The 24,336-nt window shown below is 30.7% G+C and overlaps 1 protein-coding gene across 2 annotated transcripts in view; it reads right to left on the bottom strand.

Annotated features, from left to right (window-relative positions):
- Positions 1-24,336, bottom strand: part of LOC106874729 (uncharacterized) — a 1,612,306-nt gene that overhangs the window by 1,417,167 nt on the left and 170,803 nt on the right. The gene's annotated exons all lie outside the window — the stretch shown is intronic.

The following is a 24,336-nucleotide window of genomic DNA, read 5'->3' as shown; positions in this document are numbered from 1 at the left end:
ATGTGTGTATGTATGCATGCATGTGTTTAAGAATTTTACATTGCAGCTTCATGGTTTCAAGTGCAGTCTCATAGTACAATACTTTGGACAAGTATCTTCTATTATAGACCCATGCCAACTAATGTCTTCCAAATAAATGTGATAGATGGAAACTACACAGATCCTGCTATATATATATGTATGTGTGTGTGTGTGTGTGTGTGTGTGTACACATATGCACACTTACATATATGTATAATCATCCTAGATACATACATACACATACCCAATGCATATTGCACATGTAATGGAGTTCACTCCAATATTCTTACTTCACACTGCATATGGTTACTTCCCTGTTGTTTTTATTGCAATGCATGCTTTACCACTTGCCATTAATTTTGTCTTTTTGATATTCATCTTCATTCCCTTTGCATCTATATATTCCTTCAAAATATATTTCTTCACCACCAAACTATCCATATTGTCTTCTACTATCATTTGTGTACAGCATCTCCCATGGTAAATTGCTTCTGGGTACACTAATTCACATAGTAATCTTGCCACTATGCTTTGAGCCAATGTATTCCTTATAACTGCAAATAGCAATGGAATGTTGCATTCTAGTCTTCACTTCAAACTCATCACTGATCCTATTCTTCATTTTATGATTAACTGCTCTCTTATACATCAACATTACTAATCTAATCATCTTATACATCAGCATCAGTACTCTGCCACTCTTAACCTTCTCAATGCCAAAGTTACCACTTCATGTGAAACCTTATCAAAAGTATTTTCCAATTAAACAAATCTAAGGTACAACTTCTTCCTCTCACTGCTTTACAAGAAAAATTGCATCAGTTATATCCTCTACCCTATATTTCATCTTCTTGATTTGCATTTCTTCAATCTTCATTTTCTTCCTCGCTCTTTTCTCTTACACTCATTCCAATACCTTCATGCTTTGTTCCAATAACGTAATTGCTCTATATAAATCACAATTTAGAAATTGGTCATTTTCCTTCTGCAAAAGGGTGGACATATTTGATTCACTGGAATACCATCTTCTTTCTCCATAAATCTACAAATCTATTTTTTCTTTTCACGTGTAATCTTTCTGGTGCCTTCAACATCTCTCTCACAACTTCTATCAACCCTTTTACTTTTTCCATTCTTCATCACTCTGAATGCTTCCTCAGTCTTTTTTTTCACTCACTGCCCTTTATGATACAATACTATCTAACTTACATCAGTGTTTACAGCAATTTGTCCTACTTTGTCCTTGAAGCAGCTCACCCATGTCACATCATATTTCTCACCAACTACTTAGCAACCTTTAAAACCCTTTATTGGCTCTTCTAAATATATGCATTCCACAGAAATTTTCGTTTGTGTCCCTTCTGCTCTTGCTAGCTCTTTCCTTGCAACCTTCTTGGTCACCTTATAACTTTTGTAAGCTGCCATTTGTGCTACCACACCTGTCATCCTCTTCTATTCTTTCAGCCTCTTCCTCTGCTCATCAATACTCTACTCAATTTAATCATACCACTACACATTTCCAAGTGTTTTAGTAGTTCTTTTGTCCACATACATTTCCAGCAGTTCCAAACAAATAACCTCTCAGTAACTTCCTATGAGCTGCAAGTTAAATCATGACATCCTCTATGGAATTCAGTTTCTCTTTCTGAGCCTCACTGTCATTCTTTTGACCTTCTGCCCAGGTCAGTAGTTCATCTACCACTGTTTCCTCCCACTTTTCATTTTCGAACACAGTCAACTAAATAAGGCTGTATAAAAACCAACTCTCCCAGAATTATCGTTGTATCTTGAATATTCATTTTTCTCTTATCTACATTCAAGTAGTCGATAGTTGCTGTCAACCAAAAACCAACGCATATGTTTATTATCAGCTTTCTGTTTATGATAGATTAACAAACTCCAAAATCATTTCACTCCTTCTATTATACACACAATATCTATGACTACCTTTAGCTCCCACTAAGCCATTCATTTGTCTTCCCACACAGCCATTCAAGTCCGTCCTCTTCAGCAGTGACAACTTTCTTGTCCTTCATGCTTTCCATCTGTTCCTCAATTGCTTACCAAAACTTATTCTTCTTTACAACACCCTGACTCACTTGTAAGGCATATCCTGAAATGACATCAGCCAAGAACTTTCTAGTCATCATTTTCAATATCACCAACCATTCATGCACTTTTGTCATACTAACCATAATGTCTACACGACTTTTGGATACTCTTGCCTTATAAAAGATTTTGGTCAAATGACTCAAACCTAGTACTTTCAGTGACAAGAAGCCACTGGAAAATAGCAAGCAAACAAACAAGAGACCAAATACGACAGAATATGAACATACAAACAAAAAATGAAATAAATGTACATTAAACAAACAAAATAATATTCAAGATGAAACAAATAGTGAATGAACAAGGGACAGAGATGAAAACAAGCCTGACAGAATGTAGGCATAAAAACAAAATGAAATAAATAAACAGAATAAGGTCTTATGGCTCAAACATGAGACGAATATATGGGTAACACTAGAGAAAGTATCCTGAACGACTGGAAATGGAAGGAACAGAGCTGAGACAACAAAACATGTTGAAAGTGGGAAACAAGAGAAACATGACTGGTTGCCTAGGCATTCAGGAATAGAAAAGAAGAGAGGTGATGATGACTACAGGTCACATGGCAGTGGGAGAAACATTTTAGAGGGTAGAATGAGTGAGAGAGAGAGAGAGAGAGAGAGAGAGAGAGAGAGCAATGGAGAAGAAAGGAGAAGGAGAAGAAGGTTAAAAAAGAAAGACAGATAACAACACAGAGGAAAATGTTAGAAAAGAAATACAATAAGTTTTTTATATATTCAAGATACAATGATAATTCTGGGAGAGGTGGTTTTATACAGCCTTAGTTGACTGTGCTTGAAAATGAAAAGTGGGAGGAAACAGTGGTAGATGAACTACTTACCTGGGCAGAAGGTCAAAGAGGATGTTATGATTTAACTTGCAGCTCATAGGAAGTTACTGAGAGGTTATTTGTTTGGAGCTGCTGGAAATGTATGTGGACAAAAGAACTACTAAAAAAACACTTGTAGTGGTATATGATTAAATTGGATAGAGTATTGATGAGCAGAGGAAGAGGTTGAAAGAATAGAAGCGGATGACAGGTGTGGTAGCTCAAATGGCAGCTTACAAAAGGAAAAAGGAGAAAGTAAACTATGAATGTTAATCTTAATTTTAATTTTAATTTAATTTTTTTTTTTTAATAGTTCTTTTCTCTTTACATATTCCATTTTAGCACATATTTTTAATAAGGTTTTTCAAAAACTGAAACATGTAAAAGGAAAATTAAAATGTACCCAATTTTAAGAAAGTAGCATTTTTGTTCTTGTTTTTCATATATATATATATATATATATATATATATATATATATAAATGAAGAATTTTAATACAGCTAAATGCCCTTTCTGTCATCAACACTTCTCTGTTTTTCTTGAATGGTTTCCCTTATTTCATACATCCTCTAAGACAAAAAGAGGGCAAATGATTTGTTAACTAAAGAAGTGACAACAATGATCGTCATTTACTACAATTGAACATTTCACAAGTATTATTATTTAATCCTGATTATCTAACACTGTTATTGTTTATTCCCAACTAGATGCAATCATAACCATTCTACATCATTACATTATCTAATGTCATTCCTTTTTAGACTATAGGGTGTAATTTAAGGGAGAATTTGGCTTCTCTCCTATAAAGGGCTATGGTGAGTGACAAAACTAGCAGGCTATTGCAATAAATACTGTTATGTATTTAGTTACATTCTTTTACATTTCAATTCTACATACTGATAGGGATAATATTCCTTTCAATCCTCCACATTCAATATAGTAAGTGTCACATATATTCTGAGACATTTCTCTGTGCTGCAGACGCTCCTTTAAACACTTGTAACTGCTGCCAAATTTATCCATTAATATTTCTGCATCACATAATATATCTTAATAGGTTATTAATTTTAAAAAGGAATGGGAAAATATTTTAGATGTTTAGAACATATTTGTGTTTATATCTACAAGAACAAAATACATTTTACTGATTAATTTATTTACTGTGAAGATTGTAACATCGTTCAAAATTGTTTGTTTGATTAACAGCTTGAAGAAAATTGCATTCTTAAATAAACATTTTAGCTAATTATTGACATTTTTAAAAGAAATATTCAGAGCAAGCAATTAAAAGCTGTTCATAAATTCAAATAGAACAATAGTGTGCATATGTATGTATGTATGTATGCATGTATGTGTGTGTGTGTGTGTGTATATATATATATATGTGTGTTTGGTATGTATTACATATATATATATATATGTGTTTGGTATGTATTATATATATATATATATATATATTTGTATATGTCAAGTTTACAAGCTAAGCACCAAGACTCGTTTTCATCATACATCTATCATTTATAGCTTCAATATTTTTTGCATAAACGAAAAAGAAATAAAAATTTATCTTCATTTTAAATAACTCAAAACACCTCAGCAAATTAATAAGTGTAGAAATAAGGAAACTAAATATTGCAATCCTTCATTTCCATTGAAAGACCTATTTTTATATTACTAATTTTGAATCTGTAAATAACCATTTGGTATACAAAACATGTTATTTTTATAAATATGCGTTTACCAGATATTTCATTGAAAGTTTTTTAGTAACAACAGGAATATAAATCAGAAATGCATATAAAATAAGGAAGAGTTACAGAAATAACCATTACTATGCATTGCTATATTTTATCTGAGATACTCAGTAGCCAATGTCTATAACATTCGTATTTCTTTCTTTTGATCTTTTATTCTATGCTTTTGTCAAATTTACTCACTGATATTGTTGGCTTAAATCTTTATCGATTATAGAGAAGACTAGAGTTTTGTTCCTAGAAAGCTTTTAGCTTTACCTATAAAATATATAGTTTCTATTGTACTGAAACAAGACTTAGTAATTCTGCTCAACAAGCATTGTAAATTGGCTGCTTCTGTTGCTTGAAATTCTTGGCATGGGATAATATGTGCCGAACTGAAATCTTTGCCAAGAAAAATTGACTCTTGAGCTCTATATAATCTTATTAGTTTATATATTAGCCAGGGACAGCAAGGCATTAAACACGATATACATTTTATTACCTAAATACTCATCATTTTCTGTTTTTATTTTAATTATAAACTTAAGATGAAGGATTTAACATTAAAAATGAAATATTATCAGATTATATCATTTCTTTTTTTTTACTGTTTATATATCTAAAATAATATAGCTGTTTTCGAATAGTAACATTAAAATCCTGCTTAAAAGTTTGTATAACTTATATTATTTTTATGCTTTTCTGACATTCTTACATATATCTTTTTCATTCTTGTATCTGATGCTGCATGAATAGCAAGAGAAAATTGTATGAATTTCCCTTCACAACTGAGCATTTGATTTTATAAAAGCAAAAGTAATCTTACTTAAAATCATTCACTTGAAGGCAATTGATGTATACTTCCAGCAAGGTAGAGAAAAATGGAATATACTAAGAGTCTACTTTTGCATCTGTGCTACTTTTCAAATGTCAGTTATCTTTCCATATATACACATCCTATATTACTTACGTTTTTATAAGAAGTATTCATGATTATAAATTATCACTTGCTGGGTATGCCAAACACTGGCAAGTAGCATAGCTGAGAATTTTCTAATTAATTATTTCTGTTTTAACTGAATAAATTTGATAATTTTGTGATAAGTTGAAAAGAGTTTAAGCTTTCTATTTATTTAGGACTAAGCTCAACCAGCTTATATAGTACTAGCCTATATGGTAAAAATCTAGGTACCAAAACTTCTTTCTAAACAGTATCATTGTCTTCAATTATGTATTCAGCTTATGTCTTTTTGAGTTGAAAGATTATAATTATGTTATGTTAAACTTGGTACATGCAACTGAAACAGTATTAAATTAAAATCATCATTTGTTAATCATACAAAATGTATACACATCATTACATGGCATAATGCTATCGAATAGTCCAAGATAAAATTTCTTCATAGACTTGTGTTAAAAACACAATATATATCAAAGTAAGCCAAATATTGTCACTGCAGTGACTCACAAGAACAACAGAGGTATTTTGCCTTGATTGACGTTTGAATGCTGTGCATTCAATTGTCACCAACCTATGAAGAGATTTTATCTCAGACAGTTTGACGACATATTGCCTTTTAATGGTGTGTGTATATATTTAGTATCATACACAGTTTTATAAGAAGCATTCATGATTATAAATTATCACATGCTGGGTATGTGAAACACTGGCAAGTAGCATAGCTGAGAATTTTCTAATTAATTATTTCTGTTTTAACGAAATAAATTTGATAATTTTGTGGTAAGTTGAAAAGAGTTTAAGTTTTCTATTTATTTAGGACTAATGCTGTTTGAATTGTGCATACTGAGATTTTCTACAGCCCAGTAGGTTTCTGCAATGCCAATGAATACTTAATTTACTGTTTCTTCAATATTGAAGCATGAATTTCATTTCAGTTGGTGACAATGGAAAGTTTGACACTGACAAGCATCAACAAAAACAAAATGAATCTATCACTCTCATAAGTCACTGCAACATTTATATTCATCTCACTCTGATACAAATTCGTGAGAAAACTATCTAAGACAAAAGCACAGCATTACACCTTCTAACAGTGTGTATACCTTTAGTATGATACACAGATAGTGATTCAGTTATGTTCCTGAAGAGATATTTTAATATTTAGCTATTTTTGTGTAGTTGATGTTTAATTAGGAGTCGTTGTGAGTTAAATAGCTTAACAAGATCTCAATGGTAATGTTGGCATGGCATATGGTAATTTGAACTTTTTTCTCAGATGAAAGATTTATGTATAGTTACACCCTTGATTATTTATTCCTCAGTTTTTATTGATATTTGAAATAGAAATGAAGTGAAATATATGTGACTGAAAACATGGGAATAAAAATAGTGGCAAGCCTGTTTATTGAAAGATTTGTCATTCTTCCCACAAATATGAATATTTTCGTTTTAATGAGACAAGCTTTATGCTAATTATCTGTCCATACTTCGGTGAACAATCAGCTCTAAAGTAGGCAAGGAATCTAAGTGAAACATTAAAGAAGAAAAAAGTGTCTTGTAAGGGGACAACTCCTCAATGTATGTAATAAGATGTGAACCTATTATTAAAACTGGTAACTAACTTTATAACTTTATAACTATTGGTTCTGTGAAATTGAGTATTAACTAACTAGACTCACATTGTCTTACTTATTTAATTTCATTACTTTCTTGTTCTTTTTGTATAATTGGGCGTTTTTGCCATAAAGAATAAGAGGGGCATAGAAAATAAATATCTCCTCATAAATATTAAAAATTGATCAATTAGATTGCAGTATTTTTTCAGAAACATTCATATTTCACATTGAATCTGTTGCTATTTCACATCGAATCCATCATTATTTCACAAATATTAATCGGATTTTAATCCTTTCTTAATTCTATCAATGAAAAGTTGGCTTTATTTATGTCCTTAAAATAGTTGTGGTTATCAGCATTGCTTTTTTTATTTCAATTTTATGATGTTATAATACAGCATTACACATAGAACTTAGAACATTTATTCAATGTCTTTAAGAATCATTGCAATAAGTATTCAATACATACAATACATGCTTTTATTTCTGAAGGAAAAAAATGCTTAAAATCAATCCAGCAAAATTGGAACAACTCCTTAAGAAATGAATGAGTTGCATGCCTGGAGTAAAAGAACTAAAAATAATTTTGGTTTGCTCTGTTTGTCAGTTACTGATTTAATCATGAAAAAGTCAATAAGATAAGTGAAACTAGAAATCATTTATCTATCTTAGCTAGACTGTTCCTTGCACTTGAGTATAACAAATGATTTACTTTCCCCTTTTAAAATTTGTTATTGGATTTTTTCTTGCTTTTAGCATTGTATAGCAGTAGTAAGCTCTGCTACCTAGTTTCAATTCCCTTTTCAAACTATGTTCTTTATTTTGTTAATGGTTTTTGAAAAGCTATGAATGTTTCACTTTCTTATTCCATATTCGTTAAGCTCCATGCCTGTATGAGAAATCATTATAATTAAATAACATTTCATTAAATTAGAAATAATACAAGATAATAACTCACTTTACATAGCATTCTGAACTTGCCAGCAATAACACACTCCTTTCTCTTTAATAATAAAAAGGCTTTAAACAAAAGTTTTTGCATGACATACACATCAAAGTAACTATTTTGCTTCAAATTACTTTCCAAAGAATCAATTATTTTGAAAACAATTTTGTTTGTAAATTAAAAGATACTAATATAGAGAGTAAATATAAAGCATATGTAACTGTATCATAGGTGAAACCAAGAAGATTTTATCGAAATAAATCTACCATTTGTCATCTGATTTGAAAAATACTCCGATTTAAAATGAATTTAAGATAATTATATTCACATGGAACTGAAAAGAGATTTGTCATGATCTGTTGAAACTCCACTGCTTCCCAAATATGTGTATCTTTAAACATTAAACTATCGTAAATTGGGACTGTCTGAATAATTTCGGAGGGAAGCTCTTAACACGACTTCATACATGACTGAGTATCAAGTGTGGGTTGACTTTGAGGTCAACTATTTATCCTAATGTAGCCAGTTGGTTATCAAGCTATTCTCATTGGTCAATAGCAACAAGAAGTTGAATGTAAAACTCTCCTAGTTCAGTTTGCTACACTCATTCACATAACATTTTAAATGTCCACTTGGCACCATCCCTAACTAGATTTAAACAAAAGTGGTGAGTATATGCAGCCAGTTACTTGTTACAATTGATGGAATATACTCAGGAAAATGGCAATAAAGCTGCATCTAGTCATTTCGTGGAGCAATCAACAGAATATTGAATACAAGAATGATGCAAACAAGAAAAGCTGAAATCTTTGCCAAGCATAAAATGCAGTTTCAAGCTGATATTGCTAAAAAACCTAACTTGGAAGAACAGCAGGAGACAGTTGATGACAGAAAATCTGGCATTGCTTTATCAGTAAAGATGATAATTATTCAATCAATAAAAATTGCAAAGGGCCTACAAATAAGTAACTTTAAAGGAAGGGATCAACAGTTACATATAAAGATATGAACTATGTAGGTAAACATGAACAGCTATTGACCAGCTGCCGAAACAATAGATTTTCATAGGTAAGGCTTTCACAGGAAGAAAGCAAAATTTTGAATGCAAGGAAATGGGAATATGGATGAAGTTCCACTTATGGATATCTCTTTCAAAAGAGAAAATATTTAGGGGTATACATGTAAATGTCCATCCTAAAGAATGGGTGGAACAAGATGGAATAAATCTTTTGATCAAAAAGATAAGGGCAAAATGACCAGAGGGAATGTTAAAAAAAGCCAATGTATTTGTACTTGTTACATTAAAATCTCATCTTGACAAAGCAACAACGATTACCTTGCAGAATTATAACACAACAATAGCAATCATACCAAAAGATACCTCACATTTAGAGGTTTTATATTTCTATAAAACAAGCCCTTCAAATTCATTGTATGAGGAATGGAATAAATATATGAATACTTCAGTTCAATATGAATAAACCACCACTGGATGTATGAAGGGAACTAGTGTTGCAAAACTATGCTCGTGGATTAAGGCATCATGGGATGCAAAGAAAGAAAAGACTGTTATCAAAACTTTCAAGAAAGGTAGTACTAACAAAACTTTAGATGGCATGAAAGATGAAATGATTAATGAAGAAGGTGAGAGCAGCAGTGAAAAAGAATTTGAAGGATTTGAAGATGACAATGAGGATGAAAAATCTGATTACCAAAATCCTAGGAGTGGGGACTCAAACTTTTGATCTTGACAGAAAAATACAAAACTATTTATATATTATTGTATATATTTTTAATTTTAAATATATCAAATGTAATCATTTTTCCAGAATGTTTAGTTACTTTATTTGTGACAGTCACAATGCTAACCCTTATGTTGGTAAAATTTTTATTTTTATCTTTCTACAAATGTAACTTTTATTTTTAATTGTGTTTTCTTTTCTAAAACCCTGAAACCCAATATTTTTTCCATGCATATAGTTTATTCATAGAACCTATATGGTACAAAATTTTTTAATTTTTGAAGAAACAAATTATTTATTTGCTTGAACTTAAATATCAACATTTTTTCAAAAACTTCTTTTTCAAAATTAAGGTGCATATAGTTTTGTATTTCTCTGTCAAGTTCAAAAGCTTGAGTCTCATCTTCACATTTGGAATTTTGGAAATCAGATTTTCCATACTCACTGTTATCTTCAAATCCTTCAAATTCTTTTACAGTATATAAATATAGTATATAAATAATATAGTTCTAAAATGTTGAATATCAAATAAAGTATATAAAAAAATTAATTGCTTATATATATGATATCATGTTGATATTGTTTTGAATTTGATTACACTATACCCTACTCAAAATATATTTATTGTATATATATATATATATATATATATATATATATATATATATATATAAACAGGTTGTCTACATTTGTTTATATATATATAGTGTTGACTAAAAATTTAAATATCTGTAATAGAATACAGCAGTGAAACAAAACACTGTTAAAATTACATTTATATATCAATCAAAATGCATAAAATATATATGCAAATTAATCATTGCAATCTATTTAAGCTACTAGTAGTAGAAGGTTTGTAAGCAATATTTTTTATTTACAGTTAAAGAAAGTCCTCAGTCACTTACAAAATTGAAACACATATTTCAGACCAGTCTGGCAGACCCTTCTCATTGTCCTGTAATTTCACTGTACACTTGTGTGTCTATATTACACAAAGTGTGCACTGGATAGAATTCCTACCAACTCTTTTCCTGCATATTGTATATGGACATTTTCTTGATGTTTTCAGGGTCCTGTGACCTGGGTACGACTTTAAACAGCAACTGGTAGTTGATCTCTTGTACAGGAGTTCCAGGGTTTTGAGGAGTGTGGAACCACCTCTTAACCACTATTATTTTGAAGTCTAATCTGAACCAAAGTAGTAGCACTTGTTAGAGTCACAGCTATGGATGAACTAGGACGATGACTAAGCCCTGCCTTACTTTCCTTCTGTCATCAAATCCGGAGCAGCATAGGTATATAGATACGACTAGGGTGATGGGAAACATCTACATTGCTAGAAATAAGAGCTAAACTGCTCTAATGTTGTAAGTTAAGGCACATGAATGAAAAAATATACACTAACAGTACAACATATGTTCCTACAGCATAACTATCCTAAGATGTGGCATTTAATTGCATCCTGTTGGTTAAATTGCATTATAAGTTCAGCCAGGGTATACATATCCATGCAACTTTATTCAAGCTATTACCACTATGGGATTTTGAGGTGAACTGAAGAGTTCAGTACTTGATAGTCTCATTTTATGTATAATTTAGTGGTGAAGATATGCGTGCCTAGTGCAGAAGATAGCAGAGGTTGTTGTGAAATATGATATGGTGATAAAGTCTGTTATCATTTAAATCTAGAGTGGCCCTTAAGGTTCTAAAAGGAACAACATGACAGTAAGAGGCTGAAGTTTATTGGTAGATTAATCAAAAGCTATCTATAGTAAGTCTACAATATTTTGAGATAATTCATTGGTGTACTGTTTGTGCAAATAATGTCTTATTAAAAATTTTTACTTGGGCTAACCACACCATCTGATGTGGTTACCCAGAACCCAGATTATACTAGAGCACTTACCAGGTACCTGCTCAGATTCATAATTCCTATTACTATATTACTTTACATTATACATACCTACAAATACGTATGTATGTATGTATGTATGTATGTATGTATGTAGTTCATGCCATCTTAATCCATTCTTCTTCATTAATACTCTTCCATAATCATCTTACACGTGCACAACTCACACACATTCAAAAACATAACAAAAAAGTGCACACCTACTCCAAATGAACTTATATACACTTCAAGGTTCAAAACAGTTAGAAACACATGCATATACTCTGCACATTTTACATCCAGCTTTGCATCTCCTTTCCTTTCCCACTGTCCTGCTTTTTAAAACGTTGTCTCTCATTCTTACTTCCAGTCATTTCCAATATGGCACTGCTGTGAGTCTCACACATAGATTTCATTTCTTTCCTCATACATGTTTCTCTTTTTCTTTTTCATTTAACTTTTTCTTTTGAAACAGAGCCATACCTGAAGCATTCAGACATTCCATTTCTTTCTCTCTGGGCATAAATATATGAAATTCAATAGTATATTATGTTTGTGGTTATTTTCATGATCTCATCTATCTTTGTCTATATATCTACCTATTTTGTGTTTTTTATTGAAAGTCATTTACAACAAAGTGATGAGCAACCATCAATAAAACAGGCCTCAAGCAACCACTTAGCATGTTGAGAGTTACAAAACAACGCAAAAGAAAGAAAAATCTTATGAGAAGTTGCCTTAAGAATCTTAAAATGATCAACACAAAATTTAAAGAATTAATATTGTATTTGTCTGGGAAAAGGACCATAAAAAAGAGAGTGCTATAAGACAGATGTTCAATGAAATAACATATTACAGTAGAAACCCTTGTTTCAGAAGTCAGATAACAACATAAGAATGAGAATTAGTAAAAAGACAAGTCACTCAAATATTAACTTTGCCTGAACGGTGTGTTGGTTAGCATATTGATTAAGAATGACTCCAAGCCTCAACAAATAGAAAAAAAGGGTAGTTTTGATCACCATAGAAGTACACAAGTTTCAATCAAGTTTACACTGACCATGTGATCAACGGATCTTCAGTCACCTTTTTATAGAATTGATGCAGATTTTAGTTTAATTTAAACTTCCTTTGAAATTTTTCTTGGTAGCTCCATAAACTGTGATAGCTGTCCTCAGTCTCCTGTCTCAGCTACAGTGTAATCCCATGTGTTGAGTTTCAGTCAATTTTTACTGCTTGATTATTGCTGTGAATCTTCTGCAAAAAGTTGCCTCTTCACATTTATCTGAAGGTTATAACCAGTTTTTTTTTTACCAGGTTACAAGTATTTATGTATGTATGTATATATATATATATATATATATATATATATATATATATATATATATATATATGTATATATATATGTATATATCGTCATCTTCATCATCTTAATGCCCACTTTTCCATGCTTAAATGAGTCAGACAGAGTTGTTTGTCGAGGCATATTTTCTTAAGTTATATCTCTTCTTGTCACCAACCCTCATCTGTTTCCAAGTAAGGTCATATTCCCTCTTGGCCAGACATCTTCTCCTGGAAAGCTAGAAATAAATGACATTATCTGTATGATGGTGACACTTGCTTACAACTATAATGTAATGTCAAGACAAGGAGAAAGAAACATGCATGCATCTCGTCCAAACACACACATACGCGTGATATGTTTCTTTGAGTTTCCATCTAACAAGTCATAGCAGAAGACACTTCACTAAGGTTTCATGCAGTGAGATTAGACCTGAAACCTTCTGGTTGGGAAGCAAACTTATAAACAACATGCCTGTATGTATATGCATATGTATATGCTGTGATACATGGAACTGTGTTTCATAACATCAGGGTTTACCACTTTTAACAGAACTGACTGGCATCTCTGGTAGCTTAACTCTTTCAGAACACACTACTGTTTCTTCCATACTTGATATTTCTTCTTCTATGCTTGGTATTAGTATAGTAATGAGTCTAGGTCATTCCTAATTTCTGTTTCAAAGTCTTCATATTAATGATTGTAAAGCTACCATATAACACTGACATGTAATTAGACGTAATGGAGTTTGGCTGACAGGTTAGCATATTTCAGAAGATAATGAATAAATGTTTTTATTATATAATTTTACCATGAAATATTTCTGTAATTTTCTGTCTTCTTTTTATAGAAAAAGAAAACCTTTTTCCTATAACGTAGTTTTGTTTACTAGTTAAGCAATGCAGCTGAGATGAGATATGAATTCTTTCAGTACTTGAAATGGACTTTTTTGTACCACCCTTTAATATCAGTCTCAGAACCATTTCCCCATAGCCTACCACATCAATATTGTTTCATTGTCATCTGAAAACACTGATGATTATGTAACTGTTGAAAAGTGTGTAGTTTTAGGTGCAATTATGTAAGTAGTACCATTTTCATTCTATGAAAATTACTTGAAATATGAAGTCAATGCTTCATTCTTGGCTTCTCTTTGTAAGCCAACTAATACCTGAAAAGAACAAAAAACTGTTTTTTGTGCTGAGATGGAGAGTAAATAAAGTGGCAGGCCTAACTTAGGGGTATAATCTATTATGAGTGAATTAGAATCTTTTGAACAAATGGTCTCGCTATAGGCCAATACACCAACATCCATCTATATATCATTTCCTTAATTTAAACACTATGAATATTTATAACTACTGTTAGAAATGAAAATAAAAGTATTTTTTGTTAAAAAATGTAACAACAGCATTTTCAATTATCATAAAACAACAGTTATTTTCATTTAATATAAAAGCAAAATGAAATGAACATTACTTTTTAAATGCATCATATTATTACACATATTCCCTTTGGCAATTTACACTTTTGATTCTAGACCCAATATTGATTTTCATTGAATTTGGCTTTCTCAGTTTTATTGTTATTGTTAAAAATAATCATGCTTCACTTTTGTATCTAACTCAGCTTTTCTTTTAAATTGAATTGGTAAACTGTTCCATCTGTTTGCATCTCAAAGCCAATTTAACTGCTGTTCAGCCTGATATCTTTCATTTGCTGCAACTGTTTTGTTTCCTCTTTATTTTTCCATCTCGTCACTGACATTTATTATGGCACTTTTTGTAGTATGCAGATAGATCCAATTCATATAAAGAGTGGAAAAAGGTTAGAATTTAATGTTTTTGTCTAAAACATTGTTAAATATTATTTATTTCTATTTACTGTTATAAATCTCATTCAATTCAATGTCAAACTATTAATGCATTCTTCTATTTAACACTTATTTGTGTTTAAATACATTAAAGATAATTATTTTAAGAAACATTTTGAATTATAACAAAATTCAGAATCACCTGAATTGTAAATATAAACAACAATTTTATTGAATACATTGAAGCTCTGTTTGAGCAACAACTGAGTATAAACATCATAGCTAATCATATAGATATTATTAAACATAATTTTTATTTTAACCTTTTACAATTTCAACTTGATTGATTAAAAATAATCCTTATTGATCTTATTGCTTTGAATCATAGTCGGTTAGTGTTGTGTAATAAGCCTTTTCAGTATATAAGCATTTTAAGATTCATTTGAATTAATATTCAGGTTTTAATTTGCTTAAATATACTAAAATTAAAAAGCAAATCAGAATCCACATTGAGAGATTAGCAAATGAGCTATCATATATCAAATGCATTATATATTCTTCTGTTTAATATTTTATAATTTTAAGTTATTCTTTCGCATATTTGAATTGTAGAATGATATACTTCAATTAGATAATAATAAACTTGAATTAATGAACAAAGCAATTTAAAAATATATTTATCAAAACTGTTTTTTCTTCATCTTCAATCACTCTCATGAGCACTGAAATATTCCGATTATGAAAAATCAAGCACAACAAGCAGGAATTATGTTTTGCTATTTTTATTACATTTTTATCTGAGAAAACAGTTCTATAATCAAACCCACTCTATATTATGACACTCTTATTTTACATTTTTTATACCCAGAACGACCTTATCCAGATTTAGGTGATGTTTCTAGGAGGTTAAGTAACAACAAAGGGGTTCCTTTCTATTGATGAAAGAGTTACAGAAATGATAAAGCCTTGCAATGAATTTCGTGCTTCACATTATCTTGTTCTCTTCAATCTCACAGTGATTATCTTTGCTTTTTACATTTTCAGTTTTGATAAAATAAGTATCAATCAAACAATGAGACTGATTTGGTCAACAATACTCTCTCCTAGAAGATTGAGGATTTCTGTCAGTATAAGAAACTGTTATAAAATTTCTTCATGATTTTATTCAAAAGTCCTGAAGGTTTATGTTAATGTGTAGTTGTTCAAAACTGAAGATTTACTCTATGGCTACTCCAATGCTTTTCTGTATTTGTTCCAGTAAGAAAAGTATTCATTAATAGTTCCACACAAATAAATAAATTACAAGTATTAAGCACTCAGTCTCCTATTTGTACAAAAGGGTTTATGAATATATTTTAGCATGATGGTTGGTCATATATTCTTCATTAGCTGTTCACACAGTTAGTTAGGCAGTGTATGACGATATTGACTACACTAAAATTTTATTGAGTTTATATCTACAAGTGGTCATTCAATAAATTAAAGGAACAATATTCAACAAACGCAACAGTTGGGAATCTTCCATAATATAACATGCTAGATAATATTATGAAAGGAGTGCATAGTCCTTGAAGATGAAATAATTAGAAAGTATTTAAATCATTGCCTGTTTTTAATGTGTGATATGTAACATCCTTATGTTGAGTATGCTGTAAGCATGTTAAATAAGAAAAGTGAAAGAATGGGAGAGACTAACTCATTGAGCCAAGTGACATAGATTCCCTTAGATGGGTGAGTGACTCTGACCTATGGTTGAATTTGCCAACTTTATATGACAAAACTGTTTGGCATGAAAAGTTGCACACATCAATTAAAGCTTGCCACATAAACCATAATAGATTAGCCAGTGCTGAGTGGTCAAGCCATATAAATTAGGCATTATTACCTTTTACGGTGACAATTTTCTTTTTTTGGATATACATTAGGTGTCATAGTTTAAGACTAAGAAAATCTGGAAGCTATGGTTCAAAGCTCAACGGAAGCCTCACTACAATATGTGCATGCATATGTGCGTGCTGAGAATGCAAGAGAAAGAGAAAGAAATCTTATACTTCAAATGTTATTTTACATGATAAACAAAGAGGATTGATGGTAGAAAACATAGTATCAGCCATCGTTATAGATATACAAAAGATTGATCTTTTATTATAGATAAAACAAAAAAAAAAAATCAGATACGAATCTAGGTCTTATAAATTACAAAAGAGTAATTCCTTACATAATTGAAATAAGACTACAAATGGTGTCAATTTATAGTTTTCTTAAAGAAAGAACCTTTTGAATTCACTGTAGTCATTGTCATTATGTACAAAATATAAACAGATGCAAATATATTATAAATGATTAACAGAATAGAATATATATCTCTATAGAGAAAGTGTTCATGATGAACAAGGGTAACTATGCCTTGAACAGCCGTTTCAATATATTGAGAAACTATTTTTTAATAGAGTTTACAGCTCTGAAAAAAAATACAATAGTCATTTTTTAAATTGTTTGGTCATAGGTGTGGTCAACTAGAGCTGTTTGGGAGTTAAACAACAACAACAACAATATTCAATGGGGTGGGGAGCTATATTTCTAATTCTATTTCTTGGTGTATATAAAGCTCTAACATTAAGTACAGCAAACAAATTTTTCTTTCCTTCTTTCTAGACATTGAGGCACTTCTCTCTTATATATTGGTTTAATAAGGAATCATTTTTAACTAAAATGTAAATGAGCCCTGAATTTCATATAAATATAGTTTTTCTGTTGTATTTTGTATAAACTTATGAAATATATTAATTTGATAATGATAGGAAAATGAAGAAATAGAAGCATATATTTACAGAGACCATCAAAAAGAAGATTTTAAAACAAACAAAAGAGAAAATAAAACTTCATAAACAGAAAAGCATAAATGCATTGTCAATAGATTTAATTTATTAAAACATTCAGTTGTTATTTCTAATTAAAATATTTTTTACCTTGTGAGATGACAAATTATTGAAATGCTACGTATGACAAGCAAGCACAAATAAATTTAGGGCTAAAAAGAGTATTATAAGGTCAAAAGATAAGTATATATTTATCAGAGACTAAAAATAAACCTTACAACCTAGTTGATTCTGTATGAATATGTATGTATATTTGCCTATGAAGACATATGCATTTTAATATTCAGTCATATTTTACTCAGTGAGCAAAATATTTTGTTAGCTAGTGACATCATAAAATATCAGTTCTAGACATGAAAACAAAATTGTAATTCCTTACGAGATATTTTGTAGATTGAATTTGTGTATATACATATATATATTTAATTTGTTTTGAGTTATTTGTTAGAAATACAATTCATAGAAATCCTAGTAACTGGATAACGCTCACAAAACTTCATTATAATAAATTTTATTTTATAGTTTCCTTTGAAGAAAATCATGAAAAAACATGCTTTCTAACTCTATAGTGTTGTTTGATATTGGGTATTTTTTATTGAAGAAATCTTAATTTCTTTTTCATTCAGTGACATATTTAGCTAGCCAAATTAAACAAGGGGTTTTCTTTTGTTTTGCTTGTTTTTAATGTAGTTTCAGCACTTCATCTTGGAATAAAACCAAATTTAATTTATTCTTCTTATGTAAGTATTGATTTCAGATTTTTTATAAGCTAAAAAAGTTTTTTGTACAATATCTTTAACTTGGAAAATAAATTTAACCCTCAAGCTGGCCACTAATTTAAGACTATTTGCTTTTAAATTTGTTGAATCAAGGGAGTTGTAAAAGTTATTTTGAGAATGTCAATTTTAAAGAAAAAGTATCAGTTAGATAAAGAAGCTTACCTGATTAATATAAGATTTCAGTATATATAGATATTGTGTTGCTATGAAATATTTCATGATAGTCAAGCAAAACTGTTACTGTCTTTACTTTATTTACATATGTGTACTAAATAAATCAATACTTTCATCTATGCCCCACATTGGTTAGAGTGAATTTTCAAACTCATTTCTCATATTTAATATAAATAGTAAAAAATCATTACTTCGATTTTTTTTTTAAATTTGAAAGTAATGATGTTAATAAATAAACTTTGCGAGTTCTTTACTTGCCAGGCTATGGTAATGAATGTAAAAACAAAAGAGCCCAAAGAAACTGGCATTAGTCTGTATTAGCAGAAATTTTACTATGAAATTCTTGAATTTATATAATTTGGTATATGAGGAACCAGAGTGTAACATATTGGGATTGATCTTTCACTTGAAAAAAAAAAAAATTTTCTAATTCCAAAACAAAAAATATTTCAATATTGGCAGTTTCTTTTCTCTCAAGATTTTCTGTTTCTCAAAGAATGTAAACTTATTAAAACTCATGAACAATTGTTTTGAATGTTTAAGAGTAAATAACAGTATAATGTAGTTCTTAGGAGGTACATTAACAGTCAGAATGTTCTATTAAGTTTACTAATGACATGGTTTTGTATGTTTAGTGGTTTTGTCATTGGCTCAACAAGATTCATGTTTTTTCAACAAGGGAAAACCAGTGACTTTGAAGAATGTATTATTGATGTTTTTATAATTACATAGAGTGTGTTGCTCAGTTTGGAAATGCCTATCATCTTGGGCAGTCTTGTTGTTGAACCTGAACTCTTGTCCCGATTATAGCTGGTGTGCATTAGCAAATTTTACTTTAAATTTTCATCTCCACAGGCATCTAATAACTATTAGACATTTAACCTATTCTATGAAAGATTCTCTCAGCACCTAAGTGATACTTAACTAGGTGATGTATATCTCATAAATATGTATGTATACAAAACCATAACCATATATTTGATTATTATATATTTAGTCATGCGGTGAAATAAAAGCTTGGTTATACAACAGAGCTTTTCATTGCTTGGGATGAAAGTGTAAGCAACTTGTGAATAGCACATAATTTACATAATGGTACAACGTAGATGAAATGGTATTAAATATTAGAGTAGCAATAGAGTATTGATTATCAAACATATATATACAAAATCACACCAGAAGTATAAAAAATCATAGATTTACTCTCAGTGTGAAATTAGGCACAAATATGATCAGAAATATACGGTTTGTAGGAGATTTAAGTTTCATTCCTACCAGATTGAGTGATTTTTTTTGTTGGCTCTTACAATTGTTATTTACCATGTGGTCTATTTATGTTTGGTTAAAGTAAGTAAACAGTTGTATTTGTATTTTGAGTTATGAGATTGTAATGTTATGTGAGAGAATTTTGTCCATATTTGCCACTTATGATATTGGATATGCTTAGCCCTCTCCCACATATATGATATGTGAGAGAGTTTTGAGGACTATCATCTTACATATTAAAAGCAAAGAATATGTGGTAAGGACATAATTTGAAAACTGATGATAATTGAGATATACTGATAGTTATTAATCAAGCATCAAGAGTGATGCTTAAGCAAAATTTAATGATCTTTATATTAACTTTGTTTGTTGGCACTCCGTTGCTTACGACGTCGTGGGTTCCAGTAAATCCGATCAATGGAACAGCCTGCTTGTAAAATTAACGTGCAAGTGGCTGAGCACTCCACAGACATATGTACCCTTAACGTAGTTCTTGGGGATATTCAGCGTGACACAGTGTGACAAGGCTGACCCTTTGAATTGCAGGTACAATTTATATTAACAATCGTAAGCTAAACTTCATAATCAATGTATTGAAGTAGGTAAACACATTCTCATCCCTTATTTTGCTTAGCATAATTATTATAATTCATTTGGTTAATCTAAATAGATAGAGCAAGTTCTATAACCTCTGAAGCTTACGAAATTTTTTGTAAGACAAATAGTTGACAGAACATGATAAATTATGGGAGGACTAGTAAAAGTTGCAATTTCATGAAGTAAACATTATGGAAACAGTTTAGAACAATGTTTGGAATTTAAATATATTGAGAATGATAAGCGAATTTTCAGTGGGAATTGCATATTGCAGGTAAATTTAGAGGAAGAGGGATTGTTGAAGTGAAGCTATAAAATGTGTATCAAACACACACACACAGGTAGAATGTTAGAGAGATAAATCTAGAATCAAAACATCTCAATGTAAACTTAGCAACAACTAAGGATTTAAAAAGTAAGAAAGAAGGCAGGATACAGGGAGATGGTCTTGCTTGATATGCAGAAAAGAAGTGAATATAATTCCATAATCAGTTCTCAATGTAAGCTATGGAGACACACAAACACATACACATTTGTTCTCCATCAAGCCCACCTTATTGCCACGTTACTTTGCATCCCTACTTCCACAACTCCCATCTCTTCATCACTCATGACACATCCCACCCCGGTTACTTCTATCATCATCAAACACCTCTTACTTTTATCTCACTACCTGCTCTAACACTCCTACAATACCTTATCCATCGACTACCTACTGTTTCACCCTAATCATCTCTCACTCCCTTCTCTCCATTACCTTCCTATCTAGGACACTTTCTCCATGTTTACACTCAGCTCTTCCCTTTCAATTTACCTCTATGGTACCCTCCAGTGTTTCCTTCCTCCACTACTCTCATTGCACTCACCCACTGCTCCTCACCTTCAGCCTACTTTTCTACTACTGCTTTCTCCACACATCATCTCTTCGTACACAACACCTACTCTCATCTTTCCCCTCTGACTTACCGTTATAAGCCGTAACCCTTTCTCTCTTTCAATAATGATTCACTAGCTTAGTCTATTGCTCCCTACATCTACCCTTACTCCGCATACCTTCTGTCCATACTTGCTACTTATGATGTTGGATATACTTAGCCCTCTCCCACATGACCAATTGTATCACCTCCCCTACTGAGAAAGATAGAGGATTTGGCTTTATCTTCCACTTCTTCAATTACCTTTGTCAGTACGTGCCTCCCTCTCTTGTGTTCTCTGCCATACTCTTCCCCATCCTCTCGCTTTTACTTAGCATCCTTCATCTCTCCACCTAGAGTCATAACCTATACTATTTTGTCTGAGTGGCCACTTTAGGTCTTTAGCCTTGTTATGAGGTAATCTTCATCAGTGCTGGCTGGTGCCACCCTCAATTAATCAAGCTTTTCACTATATTACATATATGAAGTCGTATCATACAGGAGTTGAATATGTCATAAATGTCAAAAGAAAATACTATGGTAGTTGAATATAAAGGCAATGAGCTTCCAAGTATTTTTGAAATAATACAAAGAAACTGAATGACAGTGATGCTTCCTTAGTGAGAATTAGACTCAGCACTTAACTATTTTCTTCAGTTTTCACATTATCCTGTGATAGGAAGGAATATTTGAATAGGAATATTAGTGTTGTAATTTTGTTAAATGGTAGATATGTTAGAGTTACATATAAACTGACAAGCTTAGATTAGACAAATATCTTACTTGATTGTCAATTATAATAAACTAGGAAACTATAGTATACATTAGCAGGTACTTAATATAAATTTCATGTATTATAGTGTTCAATAAAAATAATAATAATAATGAAAATTGTTTTAATTCAAAGCAAAATGTAGGTAAATTTTGAGGTTCTGAAATTTGTCAAGACAACCAATAGTGATGTTCTTAGTTTAGGCTGTTTTCCAGAATATTCCTTACACACAAAAAATATAAAAGAAATTATAAAAACAAAAAAAGTTATTGATTCCACAAAAATAAATAATAAGTTTGATGAAGCCAAATAAATCTAAATTAATTTACATTTATTTTGTTATTTTTGGTGGTAAAGCACTCACTATTGTTTATTTTCTGGGGTTATTTAAATGACTTTTTATTAATTTTTGATATTTTTTCATTTATTAGATTTGAGTAGTTTGATAAGTTTGACAGTGATACATCCATTTTTTATTATGTGTAGTTACAATGTCTGGTGTTGCTCCAAAGCAAAACTATAATTTAATTCAACCCGATTAGAGAACCGTTACATAATCCCTCAGCCTGCTAGAAATATCAGCTAAATTTTCATCAAATGATAACCAAACAGTTTTGAAAATGAGAGGCACAATTGATAACATATTCCTGTCATTTTATGTCTGCTTTTACATGCCTGCATGAGTTGGATGTATTATCACAGATCAAATAAGTTTTTTAACAGATTTTCTACCATTCTAGATGGGTCATGGAACATTTCATGCTCATATATTCCATTTTTTGCTATTGTTTTCATTGTTGGCTACTCTTCCAGGTACTGAACCTTTTACAGAATATACTGGAAGCATTTTATAGTAGCACTTCCAACTCTGTGTATGGAGAAATGTCAGGCTGGTTTGTACTGGAATGTCTTTGATTAAAGGTTTGCTGGGTGAGAGCATACCTGAGGCTAAGCAAAAACAACTGCATTTTAACTTTTCTATATCTCTCTGATCCACTTACATGATTTGATTATTCAACTCAGACATTTGTACTTCATTATGTTTTGCTTCTCTCCTCATCTATTATCTGCTTTGCCTGCAGATAACATGACCAGCTCCTTCATTTTTTTATCTCTCCTTTAAGGTCGGTTGATTATCTCTTAATTAATATACTAGCAACTTACTGTGATATCTACAACAATTTTTGTTGGTTCAAATCAAGCTCCAACAGCTGAAATGTCCACTGGGTTTCAATAAATATTTTCAATTTATGACTATTTGCTAGACCTACATAAATATTTTTTATTGCTGTTATTTTCTATCTTCTTCTGAATGTATCATAGACAGACAGTAAGTTTCATAACTTGCTGAAATACTCCATATTCTAATGTCAGTTATCACACATACCTCTATAGTCTTTATTTTAATATTTTTTACTCTATACTAATTTCTTTAACTCCAAATGCCTTACAAGACAAAAAGTTAAATTAAATCCTATTTCCTATTAAGCCAAAGTTTAAGCTATATTTTGCAAATTAGTATTTTCAGAGAATGATAAATACATCCTATACACAACTACTATTTTACTCCCATACTTCAGATATAATTCCAGTTCTATAGAAATGCATCAAAGACTGATTCCTATTTTTGCATTTCTGGATATCTCATTTAGTAGTTTGCTTCTAAACTGACTGATTTTAATTAAATAAAAACCTCTGGCAGTTACTTGTATTCTTTGAGTATTCAACATAGCAAATTATTTGAAGCAAATTGATGTAAGTGACAGCTCTTTCCTATGTAGTCAGTGATTCTTTATGTGCAAACATTTCTGCATTCTAGAAACTCTTACTTTGCACTTGTTATTAGATCAGCCTAATACTCTAAAATATTGCCCTAAGATTAAATAGACAGGAATCAAGAGAAAAGAATTAGAAACAAAAATGAAAACACTTTTTTTTAATTCTTTTTC

The sequence above is a fragment of the Octopus bimaculoides genome, chromosome 3, assembly GCF_046866305.1.
Source record: "Octopus bimaculoides isolate indiv1 chromosome 3, ASM4686630v1, whole genome shotgun sequence".
Taxonomy (NCBI): domain Eukaryota; kingdom Metazoa; phylum Mollusca; class Cephalopoda; order Octopoda; family Octopodidae; genus Octopus; species Octopus bimaculoides.
This window is presented reverse-complemented; position numbering and strand designations above follow the sequence as displayed.